Source organism: Sciurus vulgaris, assembly GCF_902686455.1.
Source record: "Sciurus vulgaris genome assembly, chromosome: 11".
Taxonomy (NCBI): Eukaryota; Metazoa; Chordata; class Mammalia; order Rodentia; family Sciuridae; genus Sciurus; species Sciurus vulgaris.
In genome coordinates, this window is record NC_136472.1 from 15,660,494 (window position 1) to 15,679,038 (window position 18,545).

The 18,545-nt window shown below is 36.7% G+C and overlaps 1 pseudogene across 1 annotated transcript; it reads left to right on the top strand.

Moving 5' to 3' along the window:
• Positions 1–328: 328 nt before the first annotated feature.
• On the top strand, positions 329–13,813 carry LOC306638406 (annotated as a pseudogene). The gene is made up of 4 exons: positions 329–338; positions 1,245–2,175; positions 2,259–2,322; positions 12,842–13,813. The product of its transcript is annotated as an uncharacterized misc_RNA (transcript).
• Positions 13,814–18,545: the final 4,732 nt, after the last annotated feature.

Here is an 18,545-nt window from a genome sequence, read left to right on the forward strand (position 1 = left end):
TCAAGGAAGGAATTTTAATATCAGTGGCCCACGTGAAATTTCAGGAACAGCAATTACATGCTTGGTTCAGGGCACAGTGAGAAGCGCTGAAGATCACACAGTCTCACAGTGGCCCTGGATGGGAGGAAAGGGAAATTGGAAGGAGAAGACTCTAGACTTTCACATCACCTAGGACTGAATCTCTGCATGTTGGCAAACACCTTGACCAAACCAAGATGAACCATTATCCCAGCCTTAAAATGAGGTGACACTAACATGTATTGTTCTGTGCATAACACCAACATTTTACTGTATTTCATGTGTTTATTATCTTAACTAATTCTCCCTAATGCCTCAAGGTAGGTCTCATTGCGTTCTTGATCATGCAAGTAGTAAATGATATTCAGGTGAGAACCACACCACGGTCAACCTGGGCAGATGTGCTGGTGAGAGCACAGGCAATTTTACCCTTCGATCCATTGTAAATGCATCGAAGACACTTGCATCATTGAAAGAGGGGTCATTTCAACTGCTCTGAATTTTTGTTTTAAATGTTTCATTTGCTATACCTCCAATGAGAGGAAAATATACAGAGAACAAGATGGAATTACCATGTAATCAACCATTGTCTTGTTCACTGTGATACTTCAAACATTGGATGTAAACTAAAGGAGACAATGAGTAATTATAAGCTCAGTTAAACACAGTTTTATTTAAATTTTCTTCAGAAATTTGGATTTAGAAACCGCTTCCCATGAGTTGATGGTTGGTATGGGTCCAGAGAAGAGATCACCAATTAATATTTTCAAATATGAATAGTTTATCTTCATTTGCTAAGTAATGTATAGGAATGTAACAGATAATCAAACTCACAGTATTTCTAGAGAGGGTGAACACACATCTCACATGCCTATAGCAGTTCTAACAGGTGAGCAACATGGAAGTTTTAGTTTTATTGAGATCAAAAGAAGTCACAGAGAGATACATTCAAGGAATAATTTTTGTAATTTTAAGTGATCTAGGTCTCATTTACCAAAAATAAAAAAATTTAAAATTGTGTACATGATCCATTAAATTTCTCAGATTCACAGTATACATCCCTGTATTTAAGTACTATACTCAATTTGATTATAAACCCTAAGTATTTTCTGGAGCATATTGAAATAAGAGTTACTACTATAATAACAGAATATATCTTGTGCTATGATTTCCAATTTCAATTCATTTCCTAATTTTATTTCCACCACCCACTTTTTTTCCCCTAGTAGCTAGAGCATCCAGTTATTCCCAGATAACATTGATAGAGAACCAGACAGAAGTGACGGAGTTCATCCTGCTGGGACTGGCCAGTGACCCAGGTCTGCAGCTTCCCCTCTTTCTGACGTTCCTGTTCATCTACACCATCACTCTGGTTGGGAATCTGGGGATGATCCTGTTGATCATCTTGGACTCCTGTCACCACACTCCCATGTACTTCTTCCTTGGCAACCTGTCTCTGGTGGACTTCTGCTACTCTTCAGCTGTCACTCCCAATGTCATGGCTGGGCTTCTTGTAGGAGACAAGGTCATCTCCTACAATGCTTGCTGCTCAGATGTTCTTTTTTGGAGCCTTTGCTACTGTTGAAAATTATCTGTTGTCCTCAAAGGCCTATGATCATTATGTAGCAGTGTGTAAGCCCCTGCACTACACCACCACCATGACAACCAGTGTGTGTACTTCGCTGATCATAGGCTGTTATGTCATTGGTTTTATCAATGCCTCCATCCACACTGAGAACACCTTCATCCTTGTGTTCTGTCTTTCCAATGTGATCCATCACTTCTTCTGTGATGTTCCAGCACTCATGGTCCTCTCTTGCTCGGACAGACATGTGAATGAACTCATTCTTATTCACGTAGCCAGCTTCAATATCTTCTTTGCTCTCTTCATAATCTTAATATCCTACATATTTATTTTTATCACCATCCTAAAGATAACACTCAGGTGCAGGACACAGGAAGGCTCTGTCCACCTGTGCCTCCCACTTCAGTGCTATCTCCATTTTCTATAGGACTATTATCTTCATGTACTTACAGCCCAGCTCCAGTCATTCTTCAGTCACGGATAACATTGCATCTGTGTTCTACACTATGGTCATCCCCATGCTGAACCCTGTGATCTACAGCCTGAGGAACAAGGAGGTCAAGAGTGCATTCGTAAAATTCAAGAAGGTGTTCATTTGTTGTGAGCAGAATAATCTTTAGGATTTTGATTTTAACCTTGTGGTTTGGTGTTTAAGATTCCTTGGTTCATTCCTCTCAGGTCTTCTCTATGTACTGAGTACATCTGCGGTCACAGTGATGGTAAGTTCTTGATGTGATATTCTTACCTCTGGAAAGTCTATTTAATGGGAAAAGAAAACATTAAGTCCAGAAATTAATGCCCGAATTAGAATGACTAAGTTATCTTGATGTCTACTTATCAAAATTGCCATTAAGGACATTGATGTACTCATGCATTTTACATGGTATTTTTTTTACCACTAATTAATAATACCCTAGTCAATGTAAATATTTTTAAAACAGCTGCACTAAGAAGGAACACAAGCAATGCACTCAAGTGTCATTGAGCATCACACACAAATGGATGTGGTAAATTTGCTAGAATTAAATGTAATGGGGCTACTTGTTTGGATAACTTTGGTTTAATTTGAATACATTAAGGGATTGCTAGGAGACCCAGTAACATATTTGCCCACAGTGTCCTTGAGGGCTTTCCCTGGAATCTAGCATTTGAAGCAGTAGACTTAGTGACCAAGGTGAGGAGCCATCTGCCAATCCACTGAGGGCTTGCCTGCAGAACAAAAAGCAGAGAAAGGGACAACTCTCTCTCTCTCTCTCTCTCTCTCTCTCTCTCTCTTCTCTCTCTCTCTCTCTCCTCTCTCTCTCTCTCTCTCTCTCCTCTCTCTCTCCTCTCTCTCTCTCTCTCTCTCTCTCTCCCTTTTCTGGGACATCCATCTTCTCTCACCTTGCACACTAGACCTCTGATCTGACCCTGCACTTTGGCACTCTGGTCTTCAAGACTTGCCCAAGTCATGCTCACCTTCCAGGCTTAGACCTTTAAAACTCGAACAGGATCCCGCCGCCTCCTTTCTTGTCCTCCACCTTGCAGATAGCACATGGAGGTCATTCAACCTCCATATCTCCAGAGTTGAAATTAGAAAGTTCAGGAAAAATGTTTCAATATACTCATATATTCCTGCAAAATTTTAAAACATTGAAAAATTAAACTGAGAAATCATGTTGCACACTTTTATTTCTGCAAATACTCTGAAGTTGTTAATTCCACCCAGTCATGTTTTATGTTGAGCTGCATTCTCTCTTATCAGCTGTGTGTCCTTCATACCTCTTCCTTCTCACTGATATCCTTGCTGTCTCTTCCCAATGAGACCCTTGCTCATGCCTGAGGACCTTGAGCCTGCTGTTCCCTGTGGGAATGTCCTCACTCCATCCAGGGCTTTGCTTCAATGCTACCCTGTCATGAAGTCTTCCCAAAACAACCTGTATGAGATAGTCACTCTTCACTCACCACCAAAAATGATAGTAGGGACTCCTTTATCTTTCTTCATAGTACTTATCAGCCCTCACATCCTATATATTTGTTTACTTTTTTCTTGTTTAACTTCCCCAACTGTGTGAACTCCCTGAGAGCATTGACTTTATCAGATTTGTCCCAACATGACTATTGGTCCCTTAGTAGGTCCCTGTTTCATAGTAAATTTTAATAAATATTTGTAAAAGAAATGAATAACTCAGATTTGCATTTAATTGCATCAATATTTTGAAGCTTTTGAGCATTTTTTATTAAGTGAATTTTGCATAATAAAAATCTTACAGATCAAAATTCAGTGTCTCTCATGATTGCTTATTTTCTGATTTCTTGAAATTTTTTTTTCTACATTGTCACTCAGTTTTCACACTCTTCACTTTCACCCCAATTTGTGTTTTTTATCTTTTGTCTTAAATTTTTATGTAATTGATTTCATTTAAACTTTTTCTTGTACATTTTAGTATGTAACAGTAGAGTGTATTTTGACATATTATCCATAAGGGTAGTATGATTTAATCTAATTATAATCCCATTTTCCAGGTTGTGCGTGATGTTAACTTTCACTGGTTATGTATTCATATTTGTACGTAGGAAAGTTATTTTTGATTCCAAAATGATTTTCTCAAAATACCATCATGAGGTAGATCATTTCAAAGTGTCTCAGAATTTTTACTAGGGATTCATAATCGATTAAGTAGCAAGTAACACTAATTAAATAAGTGATCACACTGAAACTTTGGTCTCACATGAACTTTGAGTGGGCGCATGCTCATGGTTATTCAGATTCTTGTTTTTGGAGTATTTTATTATGAGTATCCAGTGGTGGTATTTTGTGTTGCTCTATTGCCAGAGTTTGTCATGGACTGCTGTGTTCTATTCACTACTGAAAATATAGTCATCAGTGCTTCTTCAAGCTAACCAGTTTGGAGATCCAATTCCAGAATCCCCAGAAGCAAATCAGAAAACTCATCCTTAAGATTCTGCTCCTGTAGAACCAATTTCAATACCAAAATTAGTCTTATGCAGGTTCTTCAGAATCAGAACTCCTTTAATTTAGTCATATATTCTGCAAGTAACACACACACATATGTATATATATTATGAAGATTGTTTTCTTTTTCATTATAAAGGCAGTATGATCATTTTGACAATATTAATTCTGCCTATCCAACAGAATGGTAGGTCTTCCCACCTTCCAAGGTCTTCTTCAGCTGAGAAGTGTGTTTTGTCCAGTAGAGCATGAGTATGGCAGAGGTGTGAATAGATACAGCCTCTGCTCCTATGTAGCTATATCCCGAGATTCATGTTTTCATCCCCAAAAAATTTTTTGTATGTTTTGTGTCCTTTAACATAAGTTTATGATCAATGCTTTGTGTATTTTAAAGCCAAGTAAGAAAGTAAAGAATTTAGAAGTAAAATTCAATTATACTTGTTGTTGTCTAGTTATGTAGCTATATTCATCAGTTTTTTTTTTTTTTTTTTTACTTTTATAAAAAGGATAAACTTCCAGATGACAGGCAGATACAGACTCCAAAACAGTAATACTTGGGGACTTTAATACTCTATCTTTGGAATGAGAAGCTCTCCCAAACAGAAAATCAACACAGATACAGCAGAATTGATGCACCTAACCAAATGGGTCACAGGGACATGTACAGGACATTTCATCCAAGAGCTGCACTTGACAGATGCTGAATTAGCATGCTTCTCTTCAGCATATGCAACATTCTTCAGGTTAGATAATAAGGCTACAGAATGTCTCGACATTTTTTTTAATATTATTCAATGTTTTTTCTGACCACAATACCTGAAAACAGAAAACAGTAACAAGAAAATCTTTTGAAATTATTCAAATAAATGAAAATTAAACAAACTGCTTTTGAACAAGCAGGGGATCAAGAAGGAAATCAAGTGGGATGCTTAAAAAATTTTGTTTAAATAAATAAAAATGGAGACTTCCAAGCCCAATAGATACATTGAAAGCAGCTCTGAGGGAAAGTCATAGCAGTTAGTGCCTACTCCAAAGAAGCAAAATGATCTCAAGTAAACAATTTATCACTCACTGCAGCTTGAGAAACTAATGAATAAGAATGATCCAAGTTAAAAAGTAGTAGAAACAATAAAATAATGAAGATCAGAGGAGAAATACATGAAATGGAAATTTTTTAAAAATCAAGAAAATAAAGAGCTGATTTTTGGAACATAAAAACAAAATAGACAAGTCACTTGTGAGACCACAAAAGAGATAGAAAATTCAGTTAAATCAGAAATGAAAGGAAGACAATAGAAATGCAAAAGATCACTAGAGATCATTATGAACAATGATACACAAATGAATTTGATGACCTAGACAAAATGGACAAAATCCTAGACCCATAGAACAACCCAGAGGAAATCATGAGGAAATAGAAAAGTAACCCAGTAACCCAGTAACAATGATGAGAATAATGAATACCCCAGTACAAGTAATGAGAATAAGTAATAAAGAGCATACAATAAGAAAATGACTTCATTCACATAAAGAAGAAATGAATACCAATACTCTAAGTTGTTCAAAAGAAATGAAGAAGAAGAAAAAGAAGGAGGAGGAGGGGGAGAAGGGAGGACAGGAGGAGGGAGGGAGGAGGGGAAATCATTCGAAGCACATTGCATGAGGTCAGCATAATCCTAATACTAAAACCACATAAAGGGCAAAATACACAATAAAAAAGGGACCTGCAGTTGCATATCCTTAATGAACCCACATGCAAAATTTCCCAACAAAATACTAGTGAGCTGAATCCCACAGCATATTTGAAATATTATTCACTACAGTCAAGTGGGATTCATCCCAGATGAAAGGACGTGCAGCATATTGCAAATCTGCAAACAAGATATGCCACAGCAACGAAGAGTAAGGACAAAGCCACATTATTATCTCAATACGTGAAGACAAGGCATTTGATGTATTTTCAAGATTAAAAAAAGGCATGGAACCAACTAGGTAGAGAAGGAAAATATCTCAACATGATAGACTATTTATAAAAAGCTGTCAGCTAAGATTATATTCAAAGTTAGTTATATGTAACAGTAGAATCCAATTTGACATAATTATAAAAATACGGAATATATTGTTCTAAATCAGTTCCTGGTAACAATAATAATCAGAATAACAACAATAATAATCATCATCATCATAGTAATTTTCCCCTCCCCTCTACTGATCTTTCTGCCATTTACCCATAGTTATTTTTTTTTAATTTCAGGTGGATGCCCACCATGGTGAGATTCACTGTGGTGTACTTGTACAGAAGAAAGCTATATCAGATTCATTCCACTGTTTTTCTTTTTCCCAACCCCACTTCTTCCCCGCCTTTTCTCTTTTCTACTCCACTGAAAATTCTATTCTCCATCCCTCCCCACTTATTGTTGATTGCCTTCCACATGAGAGAAAACATCTAATGTTCGTTTTTTGAGATTGGCTTATTTCCCTTAGCACAATAGTCTACAGATCCATCCATTTACCAGATCCATCCATTTACCAGAAAATTTCATAAAGTCATTCTTAATGGCTGAGTAATACTCCATTGTGTTTGTATACCACAGTTTCTTATCCATTCATCTGTTGAAGGGCATCTAGGTTGGCTCCGGAGCCCAGCTATTGTGAATTGAGCTAGAGTAAATATTTGATATGGCTGTGTCACTGTAGTGTGCTACTTTAACTCCTTTGGATATATACTGAGGAGCAGGATAACTTGGTCAAATTGTGGTTACATACCTAAATTTTTGAGGAATTTCCATACTGCTTTCCACATTGGTTGCACTATTTGCACTCTCACTAACAGTGTATGAATATAAGATTTTCCCCACATCCTCACCTACATTATTGTTACTTGTATTCTTGATTGTTGTGATTCTGACTGGAGTGAGATGAAACAGTGTAATTTTAAATTTGACATTCTCTAATTGCTAGAGGTGTTGGACAGTTTTTTATATAATTGTAGTCCATCATACTCGTTTTGAGAAGAATCTGTTTAGTTCCTTTGCCTATTTATTGACTGGGTTATTTGTGGATATTTTTTGTTTGTTTGTTTTGGTTTTTCTTTTTTGTCTCTTTGTTGTATGTCTTATCTGAAATGCAGGTGGCAAAGATTTTCTCCTATTCTGTAGGCTCTTTCTTCTCTTGATTGTTTCCATCAGTATGAAGAAGCTTTTTACTTCGATGCCATCTGAATTATTGATTTTTGATTTTAGTCCTTTGCTTTAGGAGTCTTGTTAAGGAAGTCAGTTCCTGAGTTGATATGTTTGATTGTCGGACCCACATCTTCCAGCCGATGCAGGGTTTCTAGTCTCATTCTTAGGTCTTCGATCCACTTTGTGGTGGGTTTTGTGCAGGGTATAGTTGGGATTATGTTTCATTCTACTACATGCGGATTTCCAGTTTTCCCAGCACCGTTTGTTAAAGAGGCTATCTTCTCTCCCATGTATGTTTTTTGGCACCTTTGTTATATAGGAGATAACTGTATTTATGTAGGTTTGTCTCTATGTCTGCTATTCTATTCATTTGGTCTTTACGTCTGTTCTGTTGCCATACCATGCTGTTTTGTTACTATAGCTCTGTAGTACAATCTAAGGTCTAGTATTGTGATACCTCCCTGCTTTGCTTTTCTTGCTAAGCCTTGCTTTGCCTATTCTGGGCCTCTTATTTTCCCAAATGGATTTCATGACTGCTTTTTCTATTCCTATGAAGAATGCCATTTTAATTTTGATGTGAATTGCAATGAATTTGTAAAGTGCTTTTGGTGGTATGACCATTCTGACAATATTAATTCTGCCCAAACTGAATTATTCAAACAGCAAAATAGTGGCATGAATCCAGACACGTACACCAGGGAAACAAAATATGCCAGACGTAAATTTAGACACTATCTGTAGATGACTGATTTTTGACAAGGGTGCTAAGAAACACATTTTGGAGAAAGGAGAGCCTTTTAAATAAATGATGTTTGGAAAACAGGTCATTCATATGAAAGAATGATGAAAACTAGATAATTATCTCTCACCAGGTTCAAAAATTAACTTGAAATGAACGAAAGACTTAAGTTATGAACAGAAACTATGAGGTTACAGAAAGAACATAGGGGAAAGCTTCAACACAGGGATTGCAAAGAGGTTTTGGAAAGACTGCCTTTGCAGAAGAACAGACCCAGAAAACAAGAAATAGGCAAATGGAATTACATCAGACTAAGAAGCGTCTGTACAGCAAAGGAAACTATCAACAGATTAGCAAGAAAGTCTACAGGGTGGTGGAGAACATGTGAAACATGTAAATCTGAAAAGGGATGGATACACAGTACACGGAAGTAACTCCAAAAGTTTAAAAAAAAAAAACAAAAAAGTAATGAAAATTGAGCAACAGACATTTGAAAATGCAAGACACACAAATGACCAGCAGGCAATATGACAGAGCGCTCAGATTCACTGATCAGCAGTGGAAGACAAATCAAAACCACAGTGAGAGAGCACTTCACCATAGTAAAAATGGCGCTTATCAAAAAGACTAAAAATAACCAGCCCTGGGAAGGATGTGGAAGAAAAGGGAAGCGGCACACACTGCTGGTTGGAAAGCAGATGAGCACAGACATTGTGGGAGGTTATGAAAGAGTTAAAAATAGGACTACCACGCGATTCGGCAATCCCATACTGACTATAAATTCAAAGAAAATGAAGTTAGCACGTCAGTGAGACCTTCCAGCACTATTGACAACTGCACAAACAGAACAGTGCACATTTAGGTGGCTCTAGAAAACAATTATATACTGTGGCGCATTTCAAAACAGTAGACAAAAGAATTTAGAAAGTTTTTAGTATTAAGAAAATGATAAGTGTTTGAATGGACAGTCATGTTTAACCTGACATAAACATTAATCAATACACACACACTTATACACATATAAACATTTCAAACTACCCACACATATGTATTTTTTGTTTCCCATTTATCATTTATTTTAAAAATATAATAACCACCTTGATCCCTACAGACAGGTTAATTGCTTCTACCTTAGGAAAACTTGATGTGGATGTTCAGATAATCTCACAGGGCAAGCCTCCAGAGATCTCTCAGTTTCTATAATTCTCTCCAGATCTCCATGCATTAGCCTCTGCAATCTCAACATGACCCAAACATCATTGTCATTTAAAGAGGGACACCTGCATGCCATGCCCCACTGAATGTCATTCATTCATCTGAGTGACAATTGTTAGTGCAAGGAGGCCTTCTTCTGAAGAGAAGACTTCCTGTGAGCCTTCAACCAGAGTCAGGGAAAGTTAAAAGATAACAATCACATGGATTGCTTTCTAAATGACCACACCTTCACCATGTTTTAAGGACCTTTCTTGTTTATTATTTACAGAAATAATCTGTGACTTGTGTGAGAGAAGTTACTGATCATGTTTATATTACAAATCAGAAGGAGGTAAGTCAGTTTTCAAGAGCACAGAAAGAATTCATGTAGATTCAGAGCTTGATCTATGTTAACATTGTTGCCTCCATTTTCCCTTCCTTGGAGAAGTTGGACTTTTTTGATCACAGCCTGAGAGAAAACTCTAACAGTACCTTTGCAAAATGCAAAGCTCTTTTTCCTATTTCAAAATTGCTCTTCTGGATGGACTTTTCTTTCATCTGTAACAGTGTTAAACCTCTATAATCCACAAACATTTTAGTAAGAAATGGAATTCATGCAAAAGTAGTGGGTTGCCGAAACTACTATGACTTATTTGCAAATAGAAAGAGATGCTTTCAAAATATTTCTGAAATGGTGATGTGAGTCTGGTTTATAAATGTCAAAATGTTTGCTACTGGGCTGGGGTTGTAGCTCAGTGGACAGCCCTTGCCTGGCATGTTCAACACACTGGGTTCGATTCTCAGTCCCACAAAAAAGTAAGTAAAATAAAGGTCCATTGACCCTAAAAAATATTTTTAAAAAATGATTGGCATGATACATTCAGTGATTATTTAACAAGTCATGCTTCTTTCTCAAGAAACTTATGAACCAAAAATAAGATGTTGTTCTTCATTGGTTAGTGATATTATCTTATTCACTATACATCTGCACCTCATTAGAGAGTTAAAAATAAATGCATGCAACACAACCCAAAATTCAGAATAGTGAAATTACCCTTCTTTAAACCACAAGAGTCTTCAGTGTATTAACATGCTTTGATCTGCATTTCAAGACCTTTCATAATTATATCATGTTATTCTTGGGAGGTGTATTTAACTTGTAAATCTTGAGTCTTTCTCATACTATCTGTACCACCTTTTCAAATCCCGCTTCCTTATTAGGAAGTAGGAATATTCACATGGCCTACCTTACACACTCACACATGTTTGTAAAATATTATAATTATCATGTGATATTCTTCTATAAATATGTTCTAGAGCATGGTTAAATGTGAACATGTGTGTTAAGATTGCAACTATAATGTCTTCAGGGGCAGATTCATAAATTGAAGTTGCCAAAGGCTTAGGAGAGAAATGTTAAGGAATAGTAGTGACTGTTGCATGGATATCTTTCAAAAAGCTTCAATTTAAATAAATGGAAGTTACTGTTACTACACAGGAACAAATTCAAATAAAATATTATGCAATGGAGATCTTGCCACAAAACTGTGTGACCTACTGACAGGCCATAAATTGAAAACTTTCAACACTGGGTCTCTATTGTTTGGCTATGGGAAGACACCACTGAGGGGAAGAATGAGTTTTAGGAACAACAGACTCTTTAACCCAAACTAAAATATGGATTTCAAGGAAGGAATTTTTAATATCAGTGGCCCACATGGAATTCCAGGAAGAGCAATCACATGCTTGGTGAAGGGCACAGTGAGAAGCACTGAAGATCACACAGTCTCACAGTGGCCCTGGAGGGGAGGAAATGCAAATTGGGAGGAGAGGACTCTAGGCTTTTACATCGCCTAGGACTGAATCCCTGCATGTCGGCAACTACCTTGACCAAACCAAGATGAACTGTTATCCCATCCTAAGAACAATGCGACAATTAACACTTATCAGTCTGTGCTTCACACCCAGCATCTTACTGTGTTTCATGTATTCATTATCTTAATTAGTTCTCACAATAATGCCTCAGAGTAGGTCTCCTTGCTTTCTTGATTTTGCAGGTAGAAATATGGCATTCCTGGGAGATGGTTCAGAACAAGTGTCTCTCATGTGGTAAATGGTAAGTGGAATATGTGTCCTCTCCCAGGGACCTGAGCTCTGTGTCTGCTGCATTTGAGGATATGCAGAAACACATCTGCAAGATGAACTTGTTCCTATGACCACAGCTATCCCACTGCATCTACTATGCACAGAGATGTGCTACAAAGGTTCAGAAGTAGAAGTCTTCTTCAAGCCAATCCAAAAGTTAGTGCTTGAAACCACACCATTTTCAACAGGTGCAGATGTGCTGATGAGAACACAGGCTGTTTTACCATTCAGTTCAGAGCTTGTTAACTCACTGAGGACATTTTTGTTAGTGAAAGAAGGGTCATTTCAACTCTCCTGAAGGTTTGTTTCATTGGTTTTATTTGTTTTACCTCCAGTGAGATGAAACTATACAGAGAACAAGACAAAATTACCATCTGATCAACCATTGTCTTATTCACTGGGATACCTCAAAACCTTGAGTTTGAGCCATAAAGACATGAGTGATTGCAAACTCAGTTAAACATAGTTGTATTTAAATTTTCTTTAGACCCTTGGATTTAGAAACCACTTATCATGTGTTGAAATTTGGTTGGGTCCAGTGCAGAGATCATCAGTTAATATTTTTGTAATATGAATAATTTAACTTTTGCCTAAATAATTTATATGGATGTGACAACTGACTAAACTCATAAACATTTTGAAGAGCAGGGTTTGAACACATATCTAAAATGCCTATAGCAGTTCTTACAGGTGGGCACCATGGAAGTCTCACTTTCTACTGAGCTTAAGAGAAATGAATTCATAGATAGATACATCCAGGCAAGTCTTTTTTATCATTTTAAGTTGCTTATGTCTCAGTAAACAAATGCATAAGATTTTACCATTGTGCACATGATCCATTAAATTCCTCAGACTCATACTATGCAGCACTGTAATATTATTAATTCATTCAATTTCATTATTGAGTCCATAATTATTCTGGACAATCTTGAAATATTAATTGTTGCTACAGTAACAGAATATATCTTATGCCATATATCCAATTTCATTCATTTCATTTTCTTGTTTTCCTTTTTTTCTAGTGGTTTACAGAGCAGACATGCTGATGGAGAACAGGACAGAAGTGACAGAGTTCATCCTGCTGGGACTGACCAGTGACCCAGGTCTGCAGCTTCCCCTCTTTCTGACGTTCCTGCTCATCTACACCATCACTCTGGCTGGGAACCTGGGGATGATCCTGTTGATCGTCTTGGACTCTCGTCTCCACACTCCCATGTACTACTTCCTTGGCAACCTGTCTCTGGTGGACATCTGTTACTCCTCAGCTGTCACTCCCCACGGTCATGGCTGGACTCCTTCTAGGAGACACAGTTATCTCCTACAATGCTTGTGCTGCTCAGATGTTCCTTTTTGCAGTCTTTGGCAACTGTGGAAAATTGTCCTTTTGGCCTCAATGGCTTATGACCCCTATGCAGCTGTGTGTGAGCCCCTGTACTACACCACCACCATGACGACCAGGGTGGTGCACTTGGCTGATTTCTGGCTCTTATGTCATTGGTTTCCTAAATGCCTCAATCTACACTACAGACACGTTCAGTCTCACCTTCTGCAGGTCCAACGTGGTCCACCATTTTTTCTGTGATATTCCAGCAGTCATGGCTCTCTCTTGCTCTGATAGACATGTGAATGAGATGCTTCTAGTGTATATTGTGATTTTCAACATCTTTTTTGCTCTCCCTGGTGATCTGCATATCTTACACTTTCATTTTTATTAGCATCCTAAAGATGCACTCGGTTTCAGGACACAGGAAGGCTCTGTCCACCTGTGCCTCCCACCTCACTGCTGTCTCCATTTTCTATGGGACAGTCATCTTCATGTACTTACAGCCAGCTCCAGCCGCTCCATGGACACTGACAAAATTGCCTCCGTGTTCTACACCATGGTCATCCCCATGTTGAACCCTATGGTCTACAGCCTGAGAAACAAGGAGGTCAAGAGGGCTTTCTTAAAAGTTCAAAAATGCATTAAATTTTGGAATCAATATAATCTTTAGGATTTTGATTTTACCCTCATTACATGCACTATCCTGGATTCATCCCCATCAAATCTTCATGTACTGAGTTATATTGAGACTCCACTAAAGTTATGCTCTTGTAGTGATACCCTTACTTCTGTAAAAGTTTATTTCCTGGGAAAAAGACAATATTATATCCAGAAAGAAATACCTGAGTGAGAATGACTAAATTAGCTTTTTGAGATCTTCTTGTCAAAACCCTCACTAAGGATTTATGTATTTGCTCATTTCACATGAAAATTTTGTACCATGTGTCAATGCAAACGTACATATAAGAAGTGCAGAAAACAGTCCATAATCAGAGAAAATGGGGTGAGTGCCCTATACTATTACCCCATAGAGGTGTGGCAAATTTGTCAGAATTAAATGCAACGTTAACTGTTTGTGGTAGATACTTTTACGTGTCAGTTTGATTGGATAGAGGCATACCCAGATATCTGGGAAAATAATATTCCTTGCATGTTAATGAGGGTGTTTCCAATAGAGTCTAGTATTTAAAATAGTGGATGTTGGTAAAAGGATCTGTTCTCATTAACGGCTGGGTGTCTATCATCCAATCCAATGAGGGCTCACCCAACTAGAACAAAAGAGTACAGGAATGTAAATTCTCCATACCTCTCTCTCTCTCTCTCTCTCTCTCTGTCTTTTCACTGGGACATGAGTGTTCTCTCACTCTGTGATATGTCTACTGATCTGTTCCTGACTCTTGAGCCTTAGGTCTTCAAGACCAGAACCAGGCAGCTCACCTCCTCCTCCTCGGAGCTTTGAATTCAGACTGGAATAACCACTTGCTTTCCTTGATCTCCAGCTTGCATATAGCACATCAAGGGATCTTAAGCCTCCACAATTACAGAAGGCTATACTCATATAAATTTCCTCTTATATGAAAAAGTATATATGAAAAATAATATAAATAATAGTTACATGAAAAATTATATATATTTTCCTTGATTCTGTTTTACTGGAGAAACCTAATACACTCAAGTTTAATAAACATAATATGTTGTTTGGGTGTTAGAATACAAATTTGGGTTGATATTTTTCTAATATTTCACTATTATTCTAATAGTTTCTATTTTGAGAAGAAAATATGATATATAACTAAACAAATGTATGCTCTCATTAGCACATTTTAGCAAAAGAAATGCAAAAATCTGGCATCTCATATGAATTAATATTTCTCTTTGACTGAGTCCTTCTACACAACCAAGATGGACAAAATTTTAATTTTGAAAAGAGTAAAATAGAAAATAAGAAAATTCAGGAAAAATAAAAAGTATTTTTATTACAAACTTTCAGGGTATTTAAAAATTAAAGTTTGCTGTGAAATTGTATTACCCTCAAACTTTTAGAGTGTTAAGTAAACATTTTGCTTTCTGCAAATTCTTTGAGGTGGTTAATTGTTAAATCTGGCCATTCATTTATATTTCAGTTGAGTTGCATTCTTGTCTTGTCATCACTTCAAGCATGCTCATGCCCGAGGGGCCTGAGAGCATCCTGTTCCCTGTGGGAATGTCCTCACTCCATTCAGGTCTTTGCTTCAATGTCACCTTGTCTTGGAGACCATAACCGACCTCCTGCATGAAATAGTCACTCTCTACTCACCACATAAAATGTCCCCTCCTCCTATGTCTTCAGAGTTCTTACCAACCTTCACCCACTATGTATTTGTTCAATCATATCTTATTTATATCCCAGAGCTAGAATGTGAACTCTTAGAAGAGTGACTTTGTTATGCTACATGATCCTTAGTACCTGCATAAATGCTTGTTTCATGTTAGAGTCTAATAAATATTTCTTGAATGAATAAAATCATTGAGTTCTGAGTCCTATCATACTGAGTTTAATATTTTGTAGCTTTGAGTCACTTTTTAGGATATGAATCCTATGCAAGGAAAACCTTCTAGATCAACATTCAGGGCATTTCAAGGGCACAGCTAATTTTCTGCTTTGCTAGAATATTTTTTTCTGCATTGGTACTCAGTTCTCACACTCCTTACTTACAGGAAAAATGCCTTCCTTGAAATCCAATACTCAAGTCAATCATTTCAAATCTCATAATGTTTAGTAGGAAGTGTCGCCTCATTAAGAGGAATGTGATACATTATATAAGAATTATTTTATAACCATAAAGACACATTAAATATAAAATTATTCATATATGATTATGTTTGAGCAATTACTACATGTACACAAATTACACAATAAACTGAAATGATCCTAAATTTCTGTGCAGAATATAAACTTGACAATATTTGCCATTAGAAAAAATAAGGTTCATTGAACATTTCAATATAAAGCACAATCTTCTAACTTTAACCTTCAGGGAGCTGAATCGTATGCAAAACCTACACATAGAAACACGTCTCCATGTGTAATTTGCTACTCCTGTAAATTAGGAGGCCTCAGTATTGTTTCATTTGTAGATTTGGATCAAATGTACTACAATGATCTTGCTGTTCCTTGTGCAGTTGTGTAATGAAAAACCAATATTCACTTATCTGTCTATGGTGTCAGTTCTACGTAATCACTCCTCATTATCATTGTGAGGATTATTTAACTGCAGAGTTTTGAAGTATTTATGGAAAATTATCAGAGATGGTACCTAATGCAGCCATATGATACTGTGGTAATGCAATGATAGATCACAAAAAGATCCAAGTCCTGATTTTGAAACGTTCAGTGTTTCCTCTATGTGGCCCTGAAGGTCTCTACAGATGTGAGGATGCTAAGGATTTTAAGAATGAGAGTTGAGGAAAACCTTTAGGGTAGAGGAGGAATCAGGAGGCAGGAGCATGGGAAAGAGTGGGAAGATACTGGAGATGAGATTGACCAAACTATGTTTCCCTGTATATACAAATTCACCACAATGGAACTCACCATTCTGTATAATTAATGCACACAAATGAAAAGTTTTTTTTTTTTTTTTAAAAAAACAGAATACAACATCACCCAGGATTATCTTTGTCCTAAAAATTCAGGGAAAAAAAGGTTGGGCAATTCCATGAAAATAGAAGAAAGATCCATGGCACAGAGGAAGGGGATTAAGGGCAATGGAGAAGGAATGGAAAAGAGAACAACTGACAAACTACTATTCATAAGTGAATATATCACAGTGAGTTTCACCTTTGTGTATATCTATAATGTACTAATTTTAAAAACTATAAATACATAGAAGACTGGTAGAATGAAGAAAGAGTACAAGGGAGGGAGGTGAGGCAAAGGGGAAGTACTGGGGATGGAAATGGAGCAAATTATGTTCCATGGTTGTATAATTATGTCAAAAATGAACCCCAATATTATGTATAACTATAATGCACTGATAAAAGAAATCTCATGTATCCTTATAAAATATAGTTAGAAAGATTTAACTATAGGCAAAACAAGATCCACAAAGTCACCAGTGTGATAAATTGAAGTGACCACAGGGCATGGAATTCCACAACCCCTGGAGGATAGAAGAGGTAAGGAATGGGACCCACGAAGGGACCTTGGCTCTGACAGACCATTGATTCAGCTCATGGGGATGATTTCACATTTCTGGCTTCCAGAATTCTGGAAGAAAAAAAATATGTGCTGTCGCAAACCTCTAAGTTTCAGTAGTTTGTTCTAGCAGTCACTGGAATTTAATACAAATTCTCACCAGGTGTCTTTCACGTGATAATTTTTATTATTATGGAACATTTGCTTTGGGGAACTTACCAGGAAATTCCTGTAATTTCATCTTTTTGGAAGTTATTTATGGTTAATTCAATCGCTACACTTGTAGATATATTCAGATTCCCTTTTCCTCTGGAGTCAGTTTTAGTAGTGTGTATTCAAGGAATTTAAATTTTTTTCTATGTTATATAATTTGTTGGTGTGCATCTCTAATAATTTTATTATTGTCACTTAGAGTTATCAATTTCCTATGACCACTGTGTCTGCTTCCTGTCACAAAATTGGATATGTGTTATTTCAAATTCATTTTTATAAAACTATTTTTACATTTCTTTTGATGTACTTTTTACCCAATGATTATAGGAGAGTTTGTTCTTCACATATGTGTGAATGTTTAATATTTTCCTTGTTATTGATTTCTAGTTCCATTGTATTGTGACTAGTGAAATTGTTTTATATGAGTTAAATCTTTAAAGTTCATTCAGAGTAGGTTTTCAGCCTAAGATAGGGTTTGTCATAGTAACCAGTTCATATGCAATTTGGAATTCCACTGTTCTTGGGAAGAGCGCTGTGTATATATTTGTTCTGTATGCCTTAGATTGTGGTGTTTCTCATGTTCTCAGCTTCTTATTGATCATCTCTAGACATTGTATTCATTATTGAAATGAGGTACTGTGGTCTTCAGCCCTTATTGCAGGACAATTCAGTTTGTTGTCAGCATTTGCTTCTATATTCTGGGCTTCTGTGTTTATATATAAATATATATATACACACACACCCACTTTTGTACATACACATTTATATATATTATATGTACACAATTTCCTAATTAATTGTCCTTATCATACGATATCTTATTTCACTCATAACAATTTTTGACTCATAGCCTATTCTGTTATTAGTATCATCATACTAAAAAGTAATCTGGTTTTGGTTTCCATTAGCATGGTATATAGACTTTTCCCTCCTTTTACTTCCAATTTGTTTCTTTCAATGCAGGCAGGTCTTTCAGGTTAATTCTATTTTTCGTACAAATTTTTTCAATTCTCTA